The 20,349-nt window shown below is 35.5% G+C and overlaps 1 protein-coding gene across 2 annotated transcripts in view; it reads right to left on the reverse strand.

Moving 5' to 3' along the window:
- kcng2 (potassium voltage-gated channel, subfamily G, member 2) overlaps window positions 1-20,349 on the reverse strand; it is a 141,484-nt gene that overhangs the window by 33,978 nt on the left and 87,157 nt on the right. The window contains exon 1 of one of the 2 annotated variants that reach the window (XM_051872489.1): window positions 7,330-7,735. The exons of the other annotated variant lie outside the window; for it this stretch is intronic. The gene's annotated coding sequence lies outside the window, so the exon portion shown is untranslated. Of the gene's footprint in view, window positions 1-7,329; window positions 7,736-20,349 lie in introns of those variants that run through there. 2 annotated transcript variants of the gene reach the window in all.

Here is a 20,349-nt window from a genome sequence, read left to right on the forward strand (position 1 = left end):
TATATATATATAAACTACAATACATTTTCATTTAATTGCAATTGACATGCAGTTAAGTCTCTGAAAACATTACATTTAGTTCACATTTAACATTCTTTTAAATGATATTATTTCCAGTTTTCTCTGTTCTGCTGAAGATTTTGAGTGAAAATGAGTACACTTTTGCATGTGTGCAGAATTTAGCCTTTCCAATCCATCATTCCATGAACTCTGGATTTAGAATAAGTAGCTTTCAGCACATTGACTGTATCAAGGGCAAAAATACTCATCAAAAATACATAACGAAAGCATAAAAGTAATATATTTGTAATAAAGTAATATATTCATTGCCTTATTCTCCTAATACAACATCACATTCTCCTTACTCCATATTTGCATATTTTTTTCAAACAGTAGAGAAAATAGGTTCTCCCATGGCTTTGGAAATTGTAATTGCTCATGAGTCTCTGGATGCAGTAAATTCATGTCAACACAACACAAGTTGAATCCCAAAGCAGAGGAATTAATTATGATGTTTTCTTTTCTATTCATGGGTAAGTTCCTAAATGAGCCATGTTCTCTACACAATAACAGAGTAAGGTCCAGTGCTCTCAAACGAACATGGGTATAATTAGTGTGACTGCAATAAGAGATTTATGAACCTTCTTATGGCAGAGGATTCAATCTGTAATCCTGAGAAACGGCCATCGGTCTCACAAAGGCTAGACAACCTTTTGTGAAATTAAAGCATGATGTATTCAAACAAAAAGGAATCTAAGACTGTCATCTCCCTCATTATGTATATTTATTAAGACATCAGAAATGATTAATGAAAGGTGGTGCTATCATAGTGAATATTACTGAACATTAAAAAGCAGCAGGCAGAATTTAAAGCTCACTTAAATCAAGTTTGTATTTCTATCCTAATTTTAATCCAATTTATGAAATCTCTTTTAGTGTGACTCTAAAGTTATGATATAAGAAGCAATTAAAGAAATTTTCGAACATGCAGCTTCTGTCTCGCCTGTGCTTTAATTTTATTTCTTAACATGTTGCCTGAGCCCCGAGGCCTCTGACAATCCAAATGAATCACTGTCTGACTGAAAGATGCCATGTGTTAACGCTCAATCCATGAGTCAATATATGACCCAGCATTTCCTGCATGAAGCTCCTACTGCGTATGAGCTCAAACTGCACATAAAGTGCCAGTTGAAGTAGGTGCCAAGGTGTTTTGAAAAATGCAAATGAGGCAGACTTTCTCTTGTCCAAAGATGACACTAGGAAGCAACGTCTAACAATTATAACTGATTTTTAAACATGTTTGAGTATAGTAGCACAATGTAGACGAATGACAGATCTTTCCAACATGAGGTGACTTTCGTCACCTGTCAAGTGAATGCAGTACCAAACAAAGCAAAATGAATGATCCTAAACTTTTACATATATATATTATATTATATAATAACTGTGACCTGTTCTGGAAAAATGAGTCGCAATGAGCAAATTTTCAAAAATGAGTTATTGTTATTTGTAATGATTTGTTGAAATCACAGAACAATTGACTGAGTTACACCTGTTTGAAGTCGATAGAGTCAGCAAAATCAATTTTGAGAAAAATCGAGTTAAAGTTTTCTGAAGGTTCCAAAACAAAATCACCTAGCAACCATACCTTAAAACGCCTCTTATAACACTTAATTTGGCACACACACCTCGCCAAAACCAAATATCTATAGGAAAAAAAAAAAAATATAACTTTTTTTCAATATTTTGAAGTAATGTAATTCTGTTTATATGTGTATATCGGGATTGCACGCTGTCTGAGGCATCTTTGTGTGCACGCTTCAGATCTGTCAGTGAACGCGAGTAAGATCGATTTGTTTACATCAGCATGAGTTTGAAAATCACATTTCATTAGTTCAGACTCTTGCCATCAAAAATTTCCTATGAATAATCACAAAGTTGGAATGCTGCGCTTTAAAACGATACCAAACTTGTGCTGAGGGGAAGCGCAAGTGGTGAAGCGAGCAGAGAAAAAGGTACTCCTGTCAGAAAACATACAAATAAGGATACTTTTCAGATGTTTAATTGCTATTTGAATCATTTGGATTGCTAGATGAGGGCTTAAAAGGGTTAGTTCACCCAAAAATGAAAATTCTGTCATTAATTACTCACCTTCATGTCGTTCTACACCCCTAAGACCTTCGTTCATCTTCAGAACACAAATTAAGATATTGTTGATTAAATCCGATGGCTCAGTGAGGCCTCTATTGAGAGTAAAGCCACTGAACCTCTCAAGGTCCATAAAGGTACTAAAAACATTTGAAACAGTTCATGTGAGTTCAGTGGTTCAACCTTAATATAATAAAGCGACGAGAATATTTTTGGTGCGCCAAAAAAATTCAAAATAACGACTTTTCAACAATATTTAGTGATAGCCGATTTCAAAACACTGCTTCAGAGCTTTACGAATTGAATCAGTGGTTCGGAGTGCCAAAGTCACGTGATTTCAGCAGTTTAACTGTTTGATAGGAGATCTTTATCACTAATTCGAAACAAAAGATTCGTAAAGCTCCGAAGTAGTGTTTTGAAATTGGCCATCACGAGATATTGTTAAGTCGTTATTTTGTTTTTTTGGCACACAAAAAGTATTCTTTTCGCTTTATTATATTAAAGTAGAACCACTGAACTCACATGAACTGTTTCAAATATGTTTTTAGTACCTTTATGGATCTTGAGAGCTTTGGCTTTGCTCTCAATAGTGGCCTCACTGAGACATCGGATTTCAACAAAAATATCTTAATTTGTGTTCTGAAGATGAACGAAGGTCTTACGGGTGTGGAACGACATGAGGGTGAGTAATAAATGACATTATTTTCATTTTTGGGTGAACTAACCCTTTAATGAACAAATTTTTTTGAAAACCTCAAATTTGACCAAAATGGACATGTTTGACTTGTTTTGCCTGTAGCTCGAAATTAGCACATTCCGTCTCATTTTGCCAGCACGGGTCACAAATATTGTTTTATACAGTATGTCATACATTATTGTATGTATTATTTTACAGTAACTTGTAAATAGTAATAGATTATGATCATTTTATACCAAGTCCATAAAAATGGTACAACTTCACAAAAGTGGTGTTTTTTTCTGGTCCTGGTGGAAGTGCTGAGGACACTGCTTTATTAAAGAGAGGTCTGTGGATTTTGGGGGGGTAAGAGAGAGGTCAAAAACAGAGAGAATGTCTGAAGGAGTATTCACTTTTATGGCAGCTAGTGCTCAAGGGAAAACTCAAACTGTGGTGGCCTTTGAGGATCATTCTGTGATCAGACAGTTATGTCTCAATGCTCTTCTGAATGTAATGCAAGTCTCTCTCCCCAGACAGACTGGTTTTTCATTGTCACAGTATAAAGACATTTATAATCAAAACATTTCTATTTCAAATACAAGCTGTTCTTTTGAACTTTTGTCGAAGAATTCTGAAGAAAAATGTATCAGGGTTTCCACAAAAATATTCATCAGCACAATCATTTTCAGCAATGACAATATTAAGAAATGTTTCTTGAGCAGCAAATCACATATGTGACCCTGGACCACAAAACCAGTCATAAGGGTCTTTTTTTTAAAATTGAGATTTATACATCATCTGAAAGCTGAATAAATGTGACCCTGGACCACAAAACCAGCCATAAGTGGCACGGGTATATTTGTAGCAATAGCCAACAATACATTATATGGGTCAAAATGATCGATTTTTCTTTTATGCCAAAAATCGTTAGGATATTAAGTAAAGATCATGTTCCATGAAGATATTTTGTTAATTTCCTACCGTAAATATATCAAAAATTTATGTTTGTGAGTGGATATGCATTGCTAAGGACTTCATTTGGACAACTTTAAAAAATATTTCTCAATATTTTTTTTTTTTTTTTTGCACCCTCAGATTCCAGATTTTCAAATAGTTGTATCTCAACCAAATATTTATTCAGCATTCAGATTATGTATAAATCTCAATTTCAAAAAATTAACCCTTATGACTGGTTTTGTGGTCCATACAACTATTTGAAAATCTGGAATCTGAGGGTGCAAAAAAATCGCCTTTAAAGTTGTCCAAATGAAGTCCTTAGCAATGCATATCCACTCACAAAAATAATTTTTTTATATATTTACGATAGGAAATGTACAAAATATCTTCATGGAACATGATCTTTACTTTATATCCTAATGATTTTTGGCATAAAAGAAAAATCGATAATTTTGACCCATATAATGTATTGTTGGCTATTGCTACAAATATACCCGTGCAAATTATGACGAGTTTTGTGGTCCAGGGTCAGATATTAGAATGCTTTCTGAAGGATCATGTGACACTGAAGACTGAAGAAAAGGCTGTTGAAAATTCAGCATTGCCATCACAGGAATAAATAACATTTTTTCAATATTACTGTTTCACTGTATTTTTGATCACCCTAATGTAGCCTTGGTGAGCATAAAAGACTTTCAAAAATATTTAAAAAAATCTTACCAACCCTGAACTTTTATACAGATCTATTCTAGTGTATAATATGAAAACATTCACACACATACATGCACAAGAGGAGTGAAAACACAAAACATCGAGATGAAATTCCCTAAAGGCAAAGAGTGTAAGAGTGTGTTCAGCCTGAGACAGTGTGGGCAGAGCTGTCTGTCTGCTTTCTTTCTTTCTTTCTTTCTTTTTTCTTTCTTTCCCACTGTTTAATCTATTAATTAAGCTCACAATCACTTTAAATCCAGTCTATTCCTTTAGTCCTGTGGGTCTGTACTGAAGCGAGAAGTCAGTTTTGAAGCTGGTCTGTGAGATCTATAGAACGATGGTTAAAGACCTTGGAGACAGTCATCACTATTAGCAATCAGCACAGATCCATTCTAAGATGCCCGTAACATTGATTTCCTTTTATGTGAACTACTTCATAACAGCACATAGGGGCCTGGAGGTCTCCGTATAGACATATTAAAGCACAGCCACACAAACTCTCCAGCACAGACAGACAGCTGAGGTGAGAGATGAAAAGGAACATGTTCGGCTGCCATACAGGAGCCTGAATGAGTGATGGTGCTGATGATGAGTGCTGCGGTGCTATGCTGTGTGTCTCCCGCGGAAGATGAAATTCAATAGTGCTGATGGGGAGATTTCTGCTATGGCGCTTTGAGTTAGAGACTGATAAAGGCACTCATGAATCAATATGAGGTATTTGTGCTTGTTCTTAATAGATGGTGATGTTATTCACGCCAGTGCGCTGTAAAACGAATGGGAAGACAATAAGTGGATTGTTTTTCTGTCACTCAGTTTTTATGTCTCTAGTGATGGGTTACGCTGCTAGGCAACCCTTAAAGTTTATGATAAAACTGTCCTCTCATTCAACAAAACATAAAGATTAACTGTGCATTGTTTCAAACCAAAAACATGTTAATTTTTTATTCATATTAATATTAAGAAATGAATTGTAATATATTAACTTTAACATTAAGATTTTATTGTTTTACATACAGTAAGTGTGGATTAAAATGAATCAGTTGATATTAATGTGCATCTTAGGCATTTTCCAGATGCTTTTATCCAAACAAACTTAGATGTTGATTTTTTTTATCAGTTCATGGATTCCCTGGGAATGAAACCTATGACCATTGCTATCGACAGGACCAGGATAACTTGGAAAAGAAATTAAGAAAAAAAAAAGGATGTGTACGTCACAATCAGATTAAAATGTCAATTCAGACACTACAAATTGAGTAATTTAAATAAATCTCTGCTGGATAACTGTGACAGGTTTGGAGTCTGTTTCATTTCTAATTAAGGGGTCATTTCTTTCTGCAGCAGTAACACAGACAAAACTGTCAGATCCTCAGGATTAGAAATATATTTATGAATGAATTTCATAAATGAAGTTGGACAGAATAACCAAGAGCGTGTCAAGAAGTTTTAAGTGACAAGAAAAAGTATAGCCTTCTTATTATTGTTTTAAGACTTTACATCTTTATCTATAGAGATCACATTTATGCATGTCAGTCACAGGTTAACAGACTGAGTGTCAGGAAGTTGTTGTGTCACCAACTCACCCAAATGATAAATGTACCATTAAAATTGACCTAGATGTCATTTAATATCCAAAGGACCAAAATAAACATGTTTATGTCACTTCAATAATAGGAGGTCAGTGGCTTGCAGATCACCTCACTCTCTCCTCAAACACACATACTTAGACATGAATTGCTGTTGTCCACTTAGTACTTTTTTCCACATTTAACCATCTACTTAAATTTTTCAGCCCCACTTTATATTAGGTGGCCTTAACTACTATGTACTTACATCAGAAAATAAGTACTTATTGTGTTTATATTGTATTGCAAAACACTTTTGTTGCTATTGAGGTGGGATACGGGTAAGGTTAGGGACAGGTTTGGTGGTATGGGTAGGTTTAAGGGTGGGTTAAGGTGTAAGGGATGGGTCAACAGTGTAATTACAAATGTAATTATAGAAATGAATTACAGATGCAATTACATGCAGGTATTTTTAAAATATAAGTACAATGTAAAAACATGTATGTACACTATAATTGCATTGTATCAAATGATTAATTAAAATGTAAGTACATACTGTAGTATAAAGTGGGACCGAGTTTTCTTTTTCTAATACTTTTAACTTGTAATTGCTTAGTCGTTTATAATATAACAGTGTACATGCATATATGAATATTTATGAAAATATATGATTTCAAAGTTTCATGACAATCTAGCTGTCTCTAGTTACTTAAATGTACACATAATAATCTGGAAAGCATTATAATACAATCATATTAAAATATTGTAGAGTGGCCATTAAAACTCACATTGCTTTTGTCATTCTGGTTTTAGTTTGCAGCTTTAAAAATGATCAGGTTATAATCATATTGTTTTGTCATAGCTGATATGAATGGATGTATCAACGTGCTGGTAAAATGAAGCCATGTTTTTATTAAATATAGATTTTAAATTAATATTAATTCTCAGTTATGTAACTTAATAGTTTGCCATCTTGATTAACATCTTGATTTGCCTGAACTCCTCTATTCCGTGTTATAATATCATATACAGAGAAACATATTAATGAAACGCAGTAGATATTAATTTAAGGCTTTGTATTTAAAACTAACAGCGTTTTGGAACTCAGAAGAGCAGCGCACTAGGTTTGGAAACGCTCTGCTTCATTTACCTGCTACGGTTTGGTTACTATTGCAATAACGCAGACAGAAACATACAAGAGCCGCAGATATGAACAGACTTATTGCAAACAAATCCAAACTCATAAAAATACATAATGAGGAGTCGACTTACCCGTTTTAAGCCCATTGATTTAGCGCTGCCCTGCTCATTTTCAGCTTGGACGTGCAAGTTGGGTTGCGATGCATTTAAACATTTACTTTTATTCCTTTATTCGCATTGCTGGATGATTTGATTCCAGCATCAGACTGGCTCCAGCTCACAGCTCCTCCACAACTGCTAAAGTTCCTCAGTCTTCGTGTCAGATCCGGATCTGTTAATGGGTGTTACTGCTGCTCTCACGCGCACACTCGAGTCCCCATCTCACCCCGAGCCTGCTTGCTTAGTAATAACAGAGCACTACCATGCAGAAATACGTTAAAACACTTCTCTCTCTAATTTCACGGGTTTACTAATTAAGTTATCCACATTATGTGTAACCCATCCTGTTTAACAGCCCATTTGCGCGTGAATGCATGTGGACGGGCCCATTTCCATCGAGTTTCAAAACATTAAATCAGTTATTTAACTTTTTGTGTCGCTCGTTTTGCATTACAAACATCATGTCTCATTGGTGTAGATTTTAGATGAGTTCTCATGGGCGTGTGTATGCAATTTATCAATAAAAATAGCAGCATGTAGGCTAATAATATAATTTTATATAATAATCATTTTATAAATAATAACAAAAAATGTCATATCCATATACAATATTGAGATACAGGGTAATTTTAAGTAGTGTCTGTAAACAAATACCGTGAATTGGGCAGCTTAACTAGACTGGAAAATGGTTTGGAAAAAATATAAAATCTCTGTCACTCTCTCACTTTTTCTGTGATTTAGATCTTCTATAGTGGACACAGTCTGACCACTGAGGGGAGACAGAGAAGTCGATTCTTCTATCACAGTCACAGACTGTCAATGGCCTGTAATGTCAGTTTGTCCCCTTAGGTCCACATCTTTCTTTTTGTGTCCAACATTTTAGTCATGAGACCTCGAAAACAATGCCTGATTAAGGTTTCATAACCAAAACGTTGTATGAGAATTAGAATGGAAAGCTATAGCAGGATTCATTTATTTTTGTTAGATTATTTGCTTGTATTTATTCTTATACGCACTTTTTTTTAAGGAGTTGCTGGGGCATTTCATTTATATTTTGACTGACCATTAACTAAAATCACCCGAGAATAACTTAGGAAAATCTGTCAGGTAATAGGGACATTTTAAAAAATATCTTTTGATGACAGACACAAAGGCACAGCTAATAATCATTTGGCCTCCACAATGCACTTAAAGAATGAAACAATGATTCCCAAGACCAGCTCAGAATAAACTGTATTTCTTGTTTACAATCATGTTTCTTTGCTCTGAGAGGAATCAAAATTAACAATGTATCAAGAGAGCTTTGTAATTAAAGGCTGAGAGCTGATGTGTAGAAAAACTTCTGCGTGTCAAATGCTCAGCATCATACTGCTTATTATTGTTTTCTGCACACCAAACAAACAGTGAACATTATGTAAATCATCTGAGTTTAATGAGAGCGAACTGGTTGTGTATTCCAATTGTGAAGTTGAAAGTTATCTGTTTTTTCCTTGTATCCGCAAAGAGGATGTTATGTGACTATACAAATTTTTGATGAGATTTGGATGGCCTATAAATTTTTCATTGTTTTTGTATGCAAGTTTAAAGTCTTCAAAGTGACTCAACAGTTATTCTGGTATTGGGCAGAAAAATCAAGTCCCTCATCTAACCATCATCCTCATGAGTTTACAGTAGGGGTGCTATGGTTCAAATTACTCATGGTTCGGTTTTTATCATGGTTTTAGGGTCAAGGTTTCGGTACGGTTCGGTATGTGCTATGTTTAGGGGAAAAAAATGACTACTGTTAAATAAAACTAAAGAAAATAAGAACAAATAATCAAACTACAAGGAACAGCACATATACATACAATAGAGCAAAGATTCAAATAAAACAAACAGTGCTTTTCAGGTTTTTCAGGTATCTAGCTAACAGTAGTTTTCAGGTACAGAAATTGAATAAAGTAGCTAATCAAGTTTAAAACAACATTGAATATAATCTTCACTGTCTAAATGAAATAAAGATTAATCACTATTAATTATTAATTAAGTTACAAAAACTATTCAGTCAAGAGCAGTGAGTGATTTCCTTGTCTTTTGTTGTTTGATTAACATTAAAAACACATACAGACAGCAGGAATATTAGGCTACTGTCACTTTAAGATATAATGCACGTCAGTAACTGTAACACTGATACTGAAAACACACGCTCTTTCTCGAGTGTTCAATTAAGACATAACCTACTATGTTTGCTAGGATACTCGCCAAGACGAGCATGTTGATATAATTTTTGTGTGAATTTGTCCGTTCAAGCGAGACTTGAAAGAGAACACAACATTTGCACGCTTGTACACAGCACACGCTTCCGCGTGCGCGCTTCGGATGAGTGCACAAATCTCTGGAGCGCGCGCACGAGTTCTCTTTCGCGTCTTGCGCTCGAATATTTAAATGGGCAAGGCTTAAATGAGTTTAGTTTAAACACAGATAGCAACGTGTGCTGTTCAGGTCTCACCTGCCCTCGCGCGCTATCAACACCCAGGTGATAATGACGTAAATGACTGGTCAGAGCAAACGGCACTCGCATTGAACAAAGTTTAGGGGAAGCCAGAATGCGTATCCATCGACTGAAACATACATGAGCCTAACTCTGTCCGTCTGTTTTAATTATTTTCAACAAACCATGTTATAGATGCTCATGCGTCGTCAGATATGAACGAATACGGTTCGATTTTTTTTTTACCGAGAACCATTACACCCCTAGTTGATGTGCTGATAAACTAACATTCTGTAAAATGCCCATATTATGCTTTTTTGTATGTTACCTTTCATGTAGTGTGTATTATAGCTGTTTATGAATGTAAAATGTCTGCAAAATTTCAAAGATCAAAGTGCACAACAAATGGAGTTATTTCACCAAAAGAACTGCCTGAAATGAGGTGTCAGTCATTTCAGTCTTACTTCCTGCAAGAACCTACATAGGTTTGTAACAGATTTGTATAATACCTGCCTATGGTCTTCATTGGTTGCCCACGAACAACGTCTACTTTGACCCGCCCTCAAACACTGTAGCTGGAAGAGTTTGATTTGTGTTGTCAACATGTTGAGAAGACGCTGTTTTTGCGCTGCAAAAGCAAATCCACTTTGCGTGCGCTTCCAAAGGATGAGGACTCGGCCTCGAATTGATACGGTAAAACCAACGCCATTGTTACTGTTTGTATCACTGTGTATACAAGTGCTAAGGAAGCCTTCAGAGCTAAAAATCAGATAGACATTTTGTTTCCAACATGCAACCGTAGACTAATCACAACAGACTGGGCCATCTGACCAATCAGAGCAGAGTAGGTTCTGATAGGAATGGAGGGGTTTAGAGAGACTGGATGCTTGATCGCATCTTTTTATAGACTGCAAGAATAGAGGTGAGGCTGCAATGTATATTATGAGAAAATTAAAAGTTTTGCATGTAAACCTATTGCAGGAGACCTCCAAAACAAAATTACAAAGCTTTAAAATAGCATTTACAAGGTACACTTTAATGTACATTGACAGCATTTCTATGAGCTTTGCAATGGAAAATGGATTAAGCAGAAGCTGTCTTGTAAGTTCTGCAGTGACATATACAGTACAAGCCCAGCTGAAGTGTTGTTTGGAAGCTGTACTGCACTAGCCCACACAAACACAAGTGACGCAAATGCAGTATTTTCTCCCGAGTGTTGCTCCTGAAGTCCCGATGGCGATGGATCCAGCTGACAGTGTCATAATGAGCAGCAATGCTGTGGGTAGGAGGGCTTCACTCATGTCAGATACATAAGCTAATGACACACGGAGAATGCAAGAGTTATGTCCAAACATATAACTTCAATCAAGTGAGTCCTGCAGGCGGACCACTCTGTGGATGGTTAAGTCGTCTAAATGATAATGGCGAATGTTCATGCATGTGAAACAGAAAAACACAGTACCACATGGGATGTTTAGACAGCAATGCATTCATGTAAATGTGATTACACACGATTACATACAGTAGCGGTTCTGCAGAGATTGTTTGATCATCAACTTCAACACTAGCTGCCGGATGGTGTTTGTGTAAGCGTCGCGTCTCTTCAGTGTCTGCTACCTGTAAGCACAGCACCGTGGCATTTTTGAGGACTTGTAAAAATGTACCACAGCTGAATGAAAAAGGCTTTAAAGCCCCAAAGCAGAACTCATTTCTCATTCCCCAGCTCCTGCAGGGATGCTTTGTGGGTTTCATGGCTGAACCATTACATTTCCATAGACTACAGCAGCCTGGATTTAGCACAGTGGTATTACAGTGGGTACATTAGTAGAAAAGGTTTTTGGCTGCTTAGCATGGCCTCATTACCACAAATTTTACTTAAAAGTAAACATACTCGAACAAAAGAAAAGTACAAAGATTTTCACATTTAAATGTACTTAATTATTCAAAAGTAAATAGTACTTTAAAATAATGTTACTATTTTAAAGTAAAGCTACAATTTTCTCAGTGAATTTTGTGGGTCATGAAAAATTTGAAGTGCACGACTTATTTTCTCCTCCACTACCTCAAAACTTTCACTCTGGCTGGATATGCTTAAAGTTGGCATTAAATTAAAATTCTATTTTGTAAATGCATGTTAAAAGGTGCCTTAATGCCATGTCATAATTACAACTTATAAACTCTGAATTTTCTAAAAGCCCTGACTTCCACCTGATCGCTGCAGATTCTTATTGCCATTCAGAAACTCATAATTTCAAGTCCTTAAATGTTTACTTTTTCAAATTGATCTTAAATGTTTACTTTTTTAGACATCTCAAAATCCAATCAACAGTTGACCTACCCTATTTTTTACTTTTTCAATAACTCACTCTGATGTACGTCACAGCACAAAAGAAAAGATCTGTCACTATTGTGTTTCATTGCTATTTTAAATCACAGTAAGAACACTTTCCTATCACATATCACACATGCACACTTCAGTAAGCTGAAAGAACGAGGGTTAAGGTGTTTACCGTAGCCTACATGAAATCAGAGTAATGGTCAAAAATCTAGCTGTCACCAATTTATGCTTAAGCTGTTTGTGTCTGATACACAGATAAAGGAAAACATGATCACATGCGTCATTGGCTTATTAAGCATAATCAGTTTAAAGTCCCCCTGTGGTGAAAATCAAGTTTTTAATGTTGTTTATATGTTTATGTGGTGTTTTTAATATGCTTTAAGACAAACCATGTGCAAATTCATAAGTCAACACCATTGCTGAGTATTTTCTCCTTAAAACTGCAGCGGGCTTTAGCATATCATTAACAGCAAAATAGCAGGGGAGTCTTGAGAGAAGCCAGGTTATCCCGGTATATTTGTCTGTTGACATGAAAAATTGTGTAGATTGAACAATATGAGTTGTTCAAAGCGTTTGGATACTGATTGTTAGAAGGCAGCTGTCTGACTCTGAGATGGTGAACTGGAACACGTGTAACATTGTGTAACATTACACCAACACATTAGCTGTTTGATAACATAGTCAAGCAAAAGGCTAATCATATTAATTACCGATGTTGTAAAGAGCGATACCATTGTGCTGCGTTTACCTCAGTAAGTTGACCGAGTGGATCTCTGAGCTGCGTGAGTGAGTGGAGGTGGGGCTAATTTGCATATTCATTGATCCACATATATTAAATGAGGCAAGGGTGTAGAGTTACATTCAAGCTATTTTAAGGCATTAAGAATTTTTTTCACAGGAAAAAAACGTTTAAATATGTCATTTTGGTGATCAAAGATGAGTTTTAAGGGATAAAATTATTGACTACAGGAAGACTGTGCATCTAAAAGTGCTCAATGTTCTGGCAATAGGGGCTTTCACATAAAAAATGGTGTAAGAAATCTGTCATAGTCATAGAAATCTGAAATAGTCATTGCTAAAAGTCATTGCTTGTGTCAACAGTAGATATAATTTTAATTTATATATTAATGTTGTTTAATAATTTTAATAATATATATATTTTTAAATAATATAATTTTGCTCCATGAATTCTGAAATCTGTTGACTAAAATAGTTTCTGCCACTGATTTCATAGTTGTTCGACATTTTACAGTCAAATTCATCTCTCTTTTCAATGTTTATAATCAAAATGTGGACTATTGCTTTATTAAAGACCGTGTTCTGTCTTGACTGAATGAATGAATATTGCAAATGCTACAAAAATATTGTGAATATAATTTCAAATCTATTCACAAATGGCAACAGTTGGGAGAGTCTCTGCCTACTGTACTTTTTTGTAAGAAACAGGACAGTATGGTACAGGACTTGCACCTGGGATTAGCGATAGATCTGGTTTCTCTTTTTCCCATTAGTGATGGTTTGTAAAGGTGAATGAGTTCTGAGTGGGGCTGAACAGTGATGGATGAGTGTGTATGTGTGTGTGTGTGTGTACTGACTGTCATAGTACAATATAAATGTTTGATTGATTCTGCTGCTTTTCTTCAGGGCTGTAATCTTGTTCAATTAATGTGAACTCAGAATACATCAAGCGGCACAGTGAGGATTACGTGAAGTGATATGTGACAGGAACCCAGGGTTTGATTATCATTTGAAACCTTTGAATTGTTTTCAAACACTATGTATAATACTTATATATCTATTAATACAGTGCAAGTAAATAACTGTATACAATTCTTCAGCCACAGAATTAGTAGAAAATATGTGCCTTTTGTTATAAGTTGTGGATGTAAGCAGTGGCTGACACATTGTGTTACCATAAACCATTGTGTGAGAGTGAACAAATTAATAATGTGTCGTGTTTGACAGAAACATTGCCAAGGATACTGACTGCACTGAACAATTCACAGCCAGAGCTTTGTGAACTGTTTCATGCTCCAATCCAGTTTTTAATCAAATTTACATGTTGACTCAAATGTTTTGTTTTTCTAGTTATAAACATATTTAATCTTTTTTGTATCAGTGCCATAGTTCCTGCCAACTTGTCTTAAACTTTTTGCTTGATCATTTCTTCTGAAAACTTTTGACAATGTGTTAAACTTCTGATATCTTGAGTAGATCAAAGTTGGTTTGAGGTTCTCTGTTTAACAATAGGTAAGTCGTACACTCTTAAAAATAAATTTGCCATCAATGGTTCCATGAAGAATGTTTAATATTAATGGAATCTCTCCATTCCACAAAAAGTTCTTTATAGTGGGAAAGGGATTATTAAAATGTTCTTCGCATTAAGAAAAAAAAAAAAGGCTCATTTAAGAACGGTTTACTAAAAGGAACTTTAGCAAATTAAAAATGGTTCTTCTATCGCTGCAAAACCCCTTTTGGGAACCTTTATTTTAAAGAGTGTTAGCTGATATTTAATAGTTGGCTTTGTAATATATCATGATGCACTTTTAAAAGAAATTGGTACGAAAGATGTCACTGGTAATATGTACACTTTTGGTAACAAAATGTACCTTTGAGGTACTAATATGCACTCTTTAGCTACAAAGGTGTACCTTTTGAAAGGGTACTGCCCCAGTGACAGCTTTTGTACCATTTTTTTCTGAGAGTGTATTATTTAGTGATTTTATTTGGGAGAAGATTGCTTTAGCTCTTCCCTGGAGCTTGTACTTTAAATTTCTCATTTGCATCCACATAATGAAAAATCAAGTTCTGCCACTGGACAAGTCATACAGTTAGTTTAATGTAGTGTGCTGTCCTGTAAGTGGGCGAGAAGCTGTGGAGAAGCTGATGAAGTGTTTTGTCATAATGCTGTCATGTGCTTCATGGTCTGATCACAATGTCCTACCATTAGTTATGTGATGTTGTGCAGTTTTAATGTATTGTACAGCGTCTCCTGTGCTTGTTAAGTTGCTCTCAGCTTGTCAAATGTTTTCTCAGTGGCATAACAGCGTCCTCTGAACAGTCACTGTGAGCACGACAGCTACGCGGACCACTATATTTTTCACTGGACACACAGAAGCAACACAAAGGCTTTGAAACAACAAGACTGTACTTAATAAAAAAAAATTTGCTGACTGATTTGACTGATGCAGATGAAGATTACATTTTCTGTTCTATTCCGCATGTACATAACAAGTACTTATAATAACTAACTGGGTAATAACTAGGTACACTAGAAACCCCTTAACCTATTCTTAAACCTTACCTTAACCCATATAGTTCCCTTATATTACTCAGTACCTTTTGGGTAAGTACTGTAAGTGTACATAGATAAAGCACATCCAACATTGTATTACATTTATTTCTTCTTCTATTCTATCTTCTGTCTAAATATTTTATATCAAGAGTCTGTATGCTCTAAAAAAAAATGCTGGGTTGTTTCAACCCATGTTTGGCTCAAATATGGACAAACCCAAGCGTTGGTTTAAATTTTAAAATTAAATTCTTAAACAGAACAGTTGGTCCATATTTGACCCAAACATGGGATGAAACAACCCAGCATATTTAGGGTCCATTTACACGACAACAATATGCTTAAAATGGAGAGGTTTTTCCTTTGAGTTTTCCACGTATAGACAACACCTGAAAAAATGCTATCAGTGCATCCCTATTAATCGTTTTCACAGATTCGCATTTTTGTTGTTTACGGAGACCATTTTCAAAAACTAGCACTTTGAAACCCATTTTTAAAAGTTTGCGTATTCAGGCCACCAAAACACCGTTGTCGTATAAACAAACGGCCAAAATTCCATTTTTAGCTGAAAACGGTGTTGTGTAAACAGCCCCTTAGGTTGTTACCATTAAAGGGCTAGTTCATTTCAAAACACTGCTTCGGAGCTTTACGAATTGAATCAGTGGTTCGGAGCACCAAAGTCACGTGATTTCAGCAGTTTAGTCATTTGATAGGAGATCCGAATCACTAATTCGAAACAAAAGATTTGTAAAACTCAGAAGCAGTGTTTTAAAATCGGCCATCACTAGATATTGTTGAAAAGTCATTATTTTGTTTTTTTGGGCGCACAAAAAGTATTCTCGTTGCTTTATAATATTAAGGTAGAACCACTGAACTCACATGAACTGTTTTAAATATGCTTTTAGTACCTTTATGGATCTTGAGAGGTTCGGTGGCTTTGCTCTCAATAGAGGCCTCACTGAGCCATCGGATTTCATCAAAAATATCTTAATTTGTGTTCCGAAGATGAACAAAGGTCTTACGGGTGTGGAACGACATGAGAGTGAGTAATAAATGACATTATTTTCATTTTTTGGTGAACTGACCCTTTAAGTTTAATAACTAAATAATAAAAATTACTATCAAAAAGTCAATAAATGTGTATTTCACATCAAAAGGTGAATGTAAACGAATTGTGTGATCTTTCAGATTTTTTGTTTTTTGATGATCTGTTTTTATTGCATAAGAGCAATTATTTTAAGTGTAAACATTTTTCACATTTAATTGCTTTGTAAATCTACAATTTTATACTGCTGTACATCACACTAAGTATATATTTGCATAATAATATCATACATACTGTATATTTTTGTATTTAAAAAAATATTTTATTATGTCTTGCTTGTCTGTTGAACTGTGAATGCGTAGCTGTTTAATTGGCTTTCTAGGAAAACTCAAAAATACTGTCATACCATTTCACTGATTATGAAGTTGAAGTCCAGTGCCGAAGGGAACTTCAGCTATAACAAGCTTATCTCATTCGTGTGTCGACCCTAGAGAAACTTGCAGTGAGTATATGTCAAAGTGGAGAAATAGCATGCCAAAAATTAGAAGTTCATGTGTTTATGTGCAGGACACATTCTGAACTGAGAGAGCAAACTGACCTCCACTCAGAGTGAAAGATCTGACTGTCGTCTCCAAATAACAGCATTCCATTTGCATTCATACATTAAATGACTCTGTGTTTGATGTTTACTTCAGCGGTATGAGTCCACTCAGATAACCTCAGATTTATTTGAAGAAATGGGTACAAACATTTAGATAAAATCTTTATCAAGTACTCTGATGCTAGTACACTGTAATTAATGTCAATTACTTTGCCTCCCATCAAGAGGACTGACAAATGCAGAGCCAGTGATGTAGGCGACCTTTATAGTTTCCGGTCACAGTGCAGTTCCTCCATGAAACCATCAATCCAGCACGCATACAAGTTCAGATATGTGGGTGGGTTGCAAATTAAAGGTTATAAACTTGTCTGTTTTGTATCTTGCCAACTTTAACCTTGGATTCATCAGGACAGTCAAAACAACATCTCTTCTGCTTTTCATTTGGGATCATTTTCACTTCAAAATCCTTGATCGTGTGCTGCGCACATAAAAGATGCCATCAGGGTTAGTTCACCCAAAAATGAAAATTCTGTCATCAATTACTCACCCTCATGTTGTTTCAAACCTGTATGACTTTTTTCTTCTTCTATGGAACATAAAAGAAGACATTTTGAGAAATTACTGTTTTCTTTGCACATACAAAGCATGCCATACGTGTCCTGAAAAGTGAAGCCAAAGCGTCTTGATCGCCCCCAGGTGGCTGGAAGCGGTATAGGGCATTAACCCCGCCCTCTCCATGAAATGTAATGGGACGCGAGACAAACTAAACAATCAAATTACACTTTAAACATTTTTTTTTTTTTCCAAAGACGGTTTCTGTCATTTTAGGCAGTTTTTAACACGCTGGTGTTAGTTCAAGTGTTCGTTCTTTAAGTAAGTTTGTTTTTAGCGATTTTTAGTTAGTTATTTGAAGCTATAACCTTGATATCGCAGCTCGACTTCGTGCTCACCACTGCACAGACTCGGCCTCCAAGTTCACTATGCACAGACTCGAGACTCAAGATGTCAGCGCCATATTGGCACACTGGCGGCTTCAGTTACTACAATAGAAAGGAGTGAAGGTGCGTCGTCCATCTTTTTTTTTTTTTTTTTTTTTTTTTTTTTTTTACAGTCTATGGTATTTAGAATACAAGTAAATGACAACCAAAATTGTTTAGTTACCAACATTATTCAAAATACCTTTTTATGTTCCACAGAAGAAAGAAAGTCATAAGGTCTGAAACGACATGAGGGAGAGTAAATGATGACATTTTCATTTTCATTCTGCCTATTTTCATTTTGGGCAGTCTATACAGCAAGACTTCATTTTATTTTTACAGTGCTGGGTGAATGCTGTTTTGAACTACATTTTGACATTTTCTGGAGCATATAAATGGCGTTTTCCCATGCAGAAGTCTCTGCAACAATGCTGTGGGTGGTTTTTAGGGTGTTTTTATGTATTTTCTGGGTTTCTAAGTGGTCAACAGAGGCTATATGACTATATGACTCAGGTCCCTCCTTCCCTTGTCCTGAACATCTCTGATTCAGCGTCTGCTCTAAAAATGATCAAATTAGTCCCATAATTAGGGTGTACTTTACCTAAATGAGCACTAATGAGTAATTAGCTCTTATGTAACTTCATCACATTGGTTAGTTTCCTGTTGGACTGAGCTGCTGGGTCAGCTGTCTCTGACATGTTTGCCTGTTAATTTTTCCATGGATTGCCTTAGGCCTTTCTGTAGCTCAAACAGTGGAGCATGGCACTACTGTAGCAACACCAATGTCATGGGTTTGATTATAAGGGAATGCATGAACTGATAAAATATGTACCTTGAATTCAATGTAAGTCAATTTGGATAAAAGTGTATGCCAGATGCATAAATGTAAATAAAGCATATACATTAAATGCATGTTTATTTACAAGAGGGCCCACATATAAATATGCAAAAGCAAACATAAGCATACATGATATTTGTTTGACCATGATGATGAAGATGATATGTTCTGGTGTGGTGACAAACACAAATACTAGGAACAAATATTATCCTTCTTGCTTCATTTCCATTTTCAGTTGCATACAATGGCACAGCGTGAGATTTCCAAAACTATTAGATAAAGATGTTTTAACGTGCAATTTATCAGCATAATGCAGTAATGCAACACAATGGCCATTTAGACCTCGCCATGTGATAGCGTTTCACTCCTTTTCATTCCACTCTTGGGAAATGTCATATTCATAATGACTCAGCGCTTGAGTGCTTTCATGAGGCTGTTTTTTAGTCTTCTGTCGGAGGTCTTGAGGGTGAGTTGACGACTGATTTCCGCTCTTTAACAGACGTCTTGATGGAGCTAAATTGAGCAGTGGATGGAAATGTGGAGTGATTGACATTGTAAAGTGAATGCGTCACTTTAACTCTTTGCTCACCTTATGCATTAAAAATAGTATTATGGGAGACAAAAAATCAAAATGTTATACAATTATAGTGTATTACACTATTAATATGTTGTTACAACATTGTAATAAATGTTAGAATTCTAAATAACTGTTAGATAATGTTTTAATTTCAGATTGTTCTCATTTTTTTCTTCTTCTCATTTTAAGACATAGGTATTGTGCAAAATCAGAAACACTTCAAGATTAAATTCCAGGATCTGTTCCTGTGGCATTTGTCTTGAACATGACAGAACTATTATTCCATCACATTAGGCACAGAAAATGAAACATGTGCTCATTATACAAGCGTGACTGAACAGGTTAACACTGCTGAGTGTCTTTGCTCTCTTTCTTTTGGTCTGACAGTGTGGATGGTAATCTTTCTTCAGTAAAACTCTTAATTCTGAGAATGATTTTGGGCACCAAAAACACAGGCACCAAACTGATGGCATTGTTTGGGCAAGTGTTGATTTGTTTTGATAGCATCCCAGCATTTACACTTTAGGGGAAATTAACCTATGTCTCATTTACTGCTCACTTTACCATGGGATAGGTTAAAGTAATTTAACATGACATTACATTCTAAAAATGGCACACATGTTAGCGAGAGTCTAATTAAAGTCTAGCAGTGACAAACACACACTTGAGTTTAACTTACAGAATTTAAGCATTTTACTTGTGAGCAGAGTGAATAGTGAAAATCTCTCATTTTTAAGAGGAAGTACTAAAAAAAACACAATGTACTAATAGTAACAGTAATATATATGCAGTCGTATATGTAGTCATATACAGTAAGTATGTAGTACAAACAGAATAAGTATTTTGTCGTCGCGG

This window comes from Ctenopharyngodon idella, chromosome 19 (assembly GCF_019924925.1).
Source record: "Ctenopharyngodon idella isolate HZGC_01 chromosome 19, HZGC01, whole genome shotgun sequence".
Classification (NCBI taxonomy): domain Eukaryota; kingdom Metazoa; phylum Chordata; class Actinopteri; order Cypriniformes; family Xenocyprididae; genus Ctenopharyngodon; species Ctenopharyngodon idella.